The following is an 8,578-nucleotide window of genomic DNA, read 5'->3' as shown; positions in this document are numbered from 1 at the left end:
AAGCAAGCTCCAGTCATATTCTTGAGAATAAACAAAATATGGACAATCAAGAATTGTTCTGTCCACCTATTCAGACTGCATGCACAGCAGCATACAAAGTGGTGAAAGTGGCGTTATCTCACAAAGCAAAATGTAAGAGTCACACTGTATTTCTATAAAATATTAATCACACGTGGTTTTGCAACCTTGAAACAGCAATATAACAGAAGAGAAACAGATCAAAGTGATATGCATACAGCCAAAAGTAAGAGAGGAAAAGACATAGAAACCTTTAATTTCAATATGTATGTAATTTGTTAGCTAACAAAAATCACTACTTAGCTAAAATACGCATCCATTTTCCCTAATTTCAACTTCTGTTGTTGTCAAAACAGCCCTTAAACAAACAAGTGACCAGAGACGAGCCAATCAGGAAAGCCTGTGCTTTTTTACCCAAATAGCCATTATACCTTTCTATTGTGTGCTCCCAAGATCTTTCTGGCACGAAAGGAGGGGTTGTTTTGGTTCATGCTAGAAGCTTCCAAAAGACTGGCTAATTAGGACTGTGTATTTTCAAAACAATCATAACATATGCACAGGGCCTAACAATTAAAACAGGCAAGAGACAGCCTCTTGTGGTGGACTTGGAAGCAGGAAGGTGTCCCAAGAACTCACAGTAAGCAGGGGGCCACATTGTCCAGCTACTTCATCAGAAGAAAAGGCAAAGAAGGATTGGAAGCTGCCAAGGAACATGAATTGTTTTACAGCCTGGATGCAGAAGCATAAGCAGACCAAAAAGGGTAAAACAGGAAAACAGTGGAAAAAATCAGACACTCTGGCATCCCACATCATTTTAATGCTTCCCCAGAAACAAATAATGAATGCTAATTTATGTGTGGAAGTCTTTCAGAGTTGTTAACTCAAAGGTGTCAAGCAGGAAATGCAGACACTGGGTCCAGAGGTAGAACTCATGACTGGAGAGGACTTGCACAAAGGCACAGTGGTAGGAAGTTGTTTCACATACAGTTTGTGTTGGCTTTGAATTGTCATGATGCACAGCTCTCCTGCAGTGATTAATAACATGGTTTAAGTAATACCGTTGTCTGGCAGTTCCTCCCCAACTTCTGCAAGCCACAGCTTTCCTAAGTTAACCAGTGCAGTGAAGCAGCTCCAAACTTCAGAAAACAGCTGGTTGTCATCTCCTTTGACTGAAAGTCAAGGGAGCCACTCTTATAACCTGCTGGGGGATCTGAGTCAGGTCTTTCCTGATCAGTGCTGGCTAGAGATATGGCTCACACGTTCCTTCCCTCAGGCTCTGCAAGTTTGTTATTTTTCTCCAGAGAGTTTAACTGGCGACAATACTCACAAAGCAGATCAGGATCCTCATTAAAAATACCTGTGGAATAAAACAACTCAATATTGCATAGGTTTCTTAAACTTTGACTCAAGTGTTTGTTTACCAATTAAAATAAAATGAAACATGGAAAGGATAAGATCACAAAACCCAAAGGTAACAGCAACAAAAGAGAAGTTCTGTTTACACCAATAAAGTCCAAAATTTTTCTCTTAATCCTCTCTATCAGCTGACAAGCAACAGATGTTTCCCTGACCAATGAGAGCAGGAACTTGAGCCTTTTACTCAGCTAATGTACTCCAACTGCATTGCAAGGGAAGCAAAAGCTGGCAGCAACAGCTAATTTATATGCACCTTTCCTATAGCTTCCCAGTGTCATCGTGAACTAAATTAGCTTCTAAGATCCTTAAATTAATCAAAAGTTTGGAAAAGTTAGTATACTTCTAGCAGATACAAGTGCCACTTCCTTTTTCTAAGCTGAAAAGATAAAAATTCTACCTCAGTAACAATCATTCATTGCCTGATGAAGGAGTATGCAGAATTATTGTGAACATGTAAATGTTACTGACAGTCAGTGAGCCACTTCATCGCTGGTTATAATCATGTTTGAAGAAAACAAATGGAAGGAATGCAATTTCCTCATGAACAGCCCTTGCTGGGAGGCCAGGTATGGTAGTATTCATTTATTTTGTAGAAGTTCTCTGTGTTAGGAAGCCAGATCTCAACCGTGTCTTCTACGAGTGTTTGACAGTCTCAGATGAATCCTCCCCCTACTTTCAGAAACAAACAGCTACTGCTTTAGCAGGTGTAGTAGAAATATTACTCCATTTAGTTTATATAACTGAAAAGTTTAATACCTTGGATGTCTTTCAGTCATCTTAGATACTAGCAACCTTTTAGTATGATACGCATACAATCACGCATTCCATATCATGAACAATATATAAATCATATAGTACACGACAGATGATAATATATGATCTGAAGAGAAACTAGACTACTCTGGCATCCCGGAATCAGTACACTCATGTTTCTCTTCAAATCATATATTATCATCTATTATGTAATTTATATTACAGCAATCATTATAACATGAGCTGAACAGCTGAGCCTAGAGGTGCGATCAGTGGCACAGAATCTGGAAGCCATTAAATAGCAGTGTACTCCAAGGGTCTATACAAGGTCCAGTCCTGTTCATTAATGATCCAGATGATGGAGTGGAGTGCATCCTCTGCGAGTCTCTGGATGACACAACTCTGGGAGGAGTGGCTGACACATCAAAAGGGCCATGCTGTCATGCAGAGGAATCTCAACATGCTGAAGAACTGGGCTGGCAGGAACTTTAAGTTCTACAAGGATCTACACCTGGGAACGAACAATCCCATGCACCAGAACATACCAGGGACTATCCAACTGGAAAACAGAAAAAGATCTGCAAGTGGTCAGCAGGTGTCAGCAGTCAGCAGTGTGCCTTTCCCATTAAGAAGGTATTCCAGTCTGCATTAGGCAATGTATCATTTAGAGGTTGAAGGAGGTGATCCTTGCCCCCTGCTGGGCCCACATCTGGAGTGCTGGGTCCTCCTTTAGGGTCCCCAAGTACAACTGAGAGATACAGATATTGGAGAGTCCAATGGAGGGTCTTGAAGACGATGAAGTGACTGGAGCACCTTTCATATGAAGACTGTTTAGTCTGGAGAAGAAAAGGCTCAGAGGAAATCTCATCAATGCAGGTACACACTGGAACACAGTAAGTTCCTTCTGAACATCAGGCAGCAGTTCTTTGCCGTATGAGTGATGGTGCACTGGTGCCAGAGAGGATTTTGCATCTCCCACCCTGGAAATTTTCAAAAGCCACCTAAACACAGTTCTGGGCAAGCAGCTCTAGGTGCTCCCAACTAAGGAGGTTGACCCAGATGGCCCCTAGAGGTCTCCTTTCATCTCCAACCAGTTTGTGATTCTGTGATCTCTCTGTTATAACATAGTATCCATACATACCCATATTTTCAGTGAATTTTTTTTTTAGCACATCCTCAGAAACATTGGGCAGTTAGAGCAAAGACAAGTAATCCAAATTCCTACTTCTGATCAGCACCCACGTGCGCATAGCAAAGCACTGATGTTCAGAGAGGGACGGCAAACCTTTAGCATTCTATTATCTGTGGTGTTTCAGAGTATTGCTCAGTCTAAGATCAATTCACAGGGAAGTGTCTCTTCAAGAACTCACTGTCTGTGTTACTAATTTCAAATAATAGCAATCACTGGACAATAGCAATTATTGACAGAATTACTGTGTACACACAGAATCCAAGGTAAAGCTAATGAGAATTTTTCACAGTAATACAAATCACTGCAGAATGGAAAACTGCAACTGGCTGCAACAATAATTTAAATAAATAATATCAGTATCAGGATTTCACAGCATAAGCAAAAGTGCGATTTTTCAGCAATGCCTCCAAAAAACATGAATCCTATGAAACACCACATCTGCATATTACCCTATTTTTGTATTATAAAGTTATTCTATACCATGCCAAAGGCAGACCAAATTATCTGGCTGAAGGCTTTAGGTTAAATGCTACTGTATGAGCATCAGTTACCTTTTTATTTTAAGAACATACAGAATAATGCTGATTCAAAATGGTACCAATTTTTTTTTTTTATGTATCAGAAAGAACTGTATCCAATTTTAAAATAATCTGAGAAAATGCTACTGGAAATAGAGGAGTAACAATTGTTTTGACTTGATCTTTTCTGTCCCTCTACTGCTTGCAGACTGCAAAAGCCAGGGCTTGTAACACTGCCTAATTCATTGTCCAGGCAGGTATCGTGCAAACCACTCACTTTATATGAACAAGGAAATCACTGGTACAATTCAAGAAAAGAAAAAATTCATACTAGTGATTCTCAATATAATTTATGCTTTGATTATATTGTTTTTCATTATAATCTTATAGTGTCCTCCACCTCAACAAGGCTCTAGGTAATACTATCACTGCAGTAATGAATAAACTGCTAGAACAGAATCACACTGAATTATACAGTAACTGAGAACTGGAAATCTCATAACAACTTTTCTCAGCTGACAATAACTAAAATAATAATAATAATTGTTTCTGGGCACATGGCTTTGTTCCGTATTCTGCCCTGAAGATTATTTGGATTTACTATTGTTCAGGCATCTTCTTACCATTCAGCAACACTGTAAAGATAATCCTACACTTAATCTGTTGAAAAGATTAATTCAGATGTACCATCTAAAACAGTAACAAAAAACTATACAGCAATTACTCACAATCTCTCAGAAACAAAACCTACCTTATCCTTACATTCTCACTTGAGGAACTAAAGCAGAGACGACTAAGAGCCCTTTATCAAGTGCAGACTGAACCACTGCTAAAGAATAGTTATTCAAGAATAACAGCACTAGGAAGGAAGAAGAAAAGCAGTTCAGAGAACATACAGCAAGCATCAGCTTTGTATGGAGCTGCTCTTCATTCAGCACAGGTTCATGTTACAAACAGCCCACCCACTGATGTAAGTACAGCAGGTGGCAGGTAAGCCAATTCCCAACTAACCCTTCTGTGGCCAGTGAAAACATCCCACCAGCCTGCCTGTTAATCAAAGTCTTCCTGCACATGGATTAGTGATGCCACTTACCAAAAAGCCATGGATCAATTGAGGGCCTGCCATTTTGCAGACATACCTATGCAGCTGGCTCTTTAAAAAGCGTGCAGGTTGTTTGCAGGACCTGAAAACCACTCACCTGTGCATTCCTTTCCTCCCACAGCACTAGACAGTGATCTGGCAGTGGTGTCTGCAGAGTGTCCACTCATTGCCTGCTCCAGGAAAAAACGAGTATTCTCCAGAAAGCAGCACCAAGACGACTCAATGTAAAACACCAGGAATGCAAGTTGTTTCCTCATTTTCCTCATAAGTTAGAATTGCAGCTAGCCAAAAATAAAATGGTAGTCATTTCCTGAGAGGCTCTATGGAACCCTGTGAGCTCAGATGCTGTTGCTTCACACACCTAGAAGTCAGAAACTCTCAATTGCTAGAGGAGTATTACATGCAGAGTACCTTTTTCAGGCTTTTCAATCAACCTGAAACATATCTCACTGTATTACATGTGCCGAAGCCTTGGAAGACCTTGCTAAACAGCTCCTTCTGTAGACCAGAGTAAGTCTACTGAGTCTACTGAGGATGGAACCACACCACTAATATTTCATCTGTGGTCCTAAGAAAGCCGTACTTCACAGATGGGAACTAGATGCTAATCCCTTCAGAAATTAAGGCTAGATAGTTTATGTAATATGCTTAAACACCTAAACTACATGCAACAGAAAGCTAGCACTGGGCACACCTTACTTTGGACAGCCACATGCTGCAAGATGCTACAGTGGCCCCATGCAAAATATTCCCCAGCAAGCACAACGAAGTCATAGAAACACTTGCACTCTCAGTTATGGCAGAGGGGAAATGATGAGGAGCTATACTAGAAGATCCCACTTAAATAAAGCATTTAAAGTGTTAAATGAAATGTGTGACTCCTAGGAAGATATTTTAAGAATGCTACAAATAAAAAGACTGAAGAGAAGCTGCTGAAATTTGAACATGGTGATTAAAGGCTCCACTGATATTTTGCTTCCATGATTTCACTTTACTCAGAATATCATGTCAGCACAGAAATCTTTCTCAGTTGTAGAAATTAAAACTTAGAAGATGCTTTATTATTTTGCCTGATGCTTTCCAGGTAATCAGATAGCATTTATGTTCCTCTTTATATTGCACACACTTTAAGGGCAGTACTTTCATCACCTTCAAGACACTAATGCTACAAGATGTTAAATACTAATACGCTAAGACGCTAATGCTAGCTTAATGCAGCTTTATAACACGTCCCTAGAGATATTTACAACTACCCCTTCTAATAAAACAAGAAGGTGAATCAGGGCTGAAGTAGAATAAGGTACCTGTAAGCCTCACCTCCCGTGGCCTACCCAAAATCCACAGTGATGTGAGCCTAAACTGTCCTACACATACTCAACACATCATTCAGAAGGCAAAACAGAGTCACATCAGTAAGCATCTCCAACATTCAGAGACTTCAGCCACTCAGATATCACCAGTGAATCCCAATGCAAATCTCTCTGCTGCATCAATATTTGACCCTCCCAACATCCTGGATTATTTAAGAGAATAGCAGATGGTATCTCCAAGTTAGGGAGAACGTTTTACACCTGCTTGCAATCTATTCAACTTTTGTCAGCACACAACTTGAGCACTACACAAAGTGAAACTCTATGAAAAGTGAATCCACATACTGAGAGAAATTAAATTTTGTAGAGACAGAATTACTTTTTCTCTTACCAAAAAGATGGACAAGGTAAGAAAAAGATTCAATTACACTGGGATGCACAGCAAGGTAAACGATACTTCGATGTTATTCCATTTCTTCTCAGCAGAAGAGCTTAAAACATCAAGAATATTTAAATGTACACGCTATCATATATATTCTATAAAAGACTTTAATAAGGATATTGAAAAACTTCCCACCAAGCCTACAGAAGATTTCCTTAACCTGCTATTATTTTCTTTTAAACACAAATACAGGGGGAGTATCCACATTTCCCCACCTTTTTTTTTTTTCCTAATCAAAGCAAACATGCTTAACTCGCCAGAACTTCACTCACAAGTAGCTCACCATCAAGAACACGTATGTTTCTATCCAATACGTCTTCATTTCTGTGCCCAGAAAAATGTAATTAGGACAGCAATAAATGTGACCAGGAGATTCCATAGAACAGATTTTGATGTAGTCCATGCTGTCATCTCTTCTCAAGGGAAGAACAGAAACAGCTCAGAGCAGACAAGTGAAAGTGATCACAGGTGGTGACTTGAGGCCGGCCAACGTTAAGGAGAGATTCAAGAGACTAGGACTATTTAATTTAAAAGCAAAAGCACACGAAGATTAGGGATTGGGATTTCCAGCCTGTGCAAGGGAAAAGGTCACAATAGGATGTGCAGGTTTATCTTCATTCTCCTGCAAAGCCAAGAAGCAGCTGCCAGATGATCTGTTTTCTCTTCCTCACAGAATTTCTCTCCCTTTTTTCCCCTTTTCCAAACTTATTCACTACGCAGCACCACTTTCCACAGTACACTCAGCAAACTGACAGCAAGGCTCTGTAACACTAACAAAGGCAGATAGATGAAATATAGCAGTTTTAGATGGAACAAAGCAGAAGAGATGAGACAGTGGAATCAGGAAGAGAAAAATAAAGCACAGAAAAGATGCTTGAATTTCAAACAAAAACAGAAACAGACAGGGTCAAGCAACAGAGCCACTGCAATGAGTAAAAGAAAACTTAGGAGCAGAATCTACACAGGGAAAGCTTGAAGAATAAGACACACAGTCGCTGCCATACCAGAACACACAAACTGTTTTTAATAATCAACCTCTATTTTCCTAAGCCTGGTAATGCTAAATAATTATCCCGGGAACCAGAACCGTGACAACTGAAGTAAAGCTGTCCACTTGGTTTAGTTAAGCTAACATTTTAAAAATTGAGAATGCTTGGCAAGTTTTTTCTCCAATGACAAGACAAGATACAACTTACTAAGGACCGGTTATTTTCTGAATTAAAAGTGCCTCTGAAAGTCTATACTGATTACTGACGGGCTTCCACCATCACATGAAACTCACACTGGCATACTTTGCCTCTCACCCTTGCCTTTTTACTAAAGTTTTTTGCCTTTCACTAAAGCAAGGTATATTCCTCAACCTCCCCCTCCTCCTCATCACTTAAACAAACCATATTTACCAAGGTAGTCTTTTTCAGCTGATGACTTCACCTCAAATAAGGTTGCTAGCGTTGGCTCTGCCATCACGTTATCCCCACCGTTTGGGCAACAACTCTGAAAACATTTAACAGGACAAATCGCACAGTGCCTGCAATTTTAAATGCCTTCTGCATGCCGGACACTGATGCACGATGCGGCAGATAGAGGACGGGTAAACATAGACGATTCTCCCCGTTCGCCTGACCCAGAACTGCGACATTTTTCTGCTTTAACAAGTTAGGTGCAGCTGCTCTAGAATTCAACCATTCTTCCCTTCTGATACTCTTCGGCTACTCACACGCTCAGGCGTTACCCGAGGAGCTCTATACTGCTAAGTATTTACGGAGCTAACACGCTGAGAGCAGAGCACTTTCCTCACGGTTTCAAGTCCCGCGCCCTTCCCTCTGC

This window comes from Meleagris gallopavo, chromosome Z (genome assembly GCF_000146605.3).
Source record: "Meleagris gallopavo isolate NT-WF06-2002-E0010 breed Aviagen turkey brand Nicholas breeding stock chromosome Z, Turkey_5.1, whole genome shotgun sequence".
NCBI classification, from domain to species: domain Eukaryota; kingdom Metazoa; phylum Chordata; class Aves; order Galliformes; family Phasianidae; genus Meleagris; species Meleagris gallopavo.
This window is presented reverse-complemented; position numbering follows the sequence as displayed.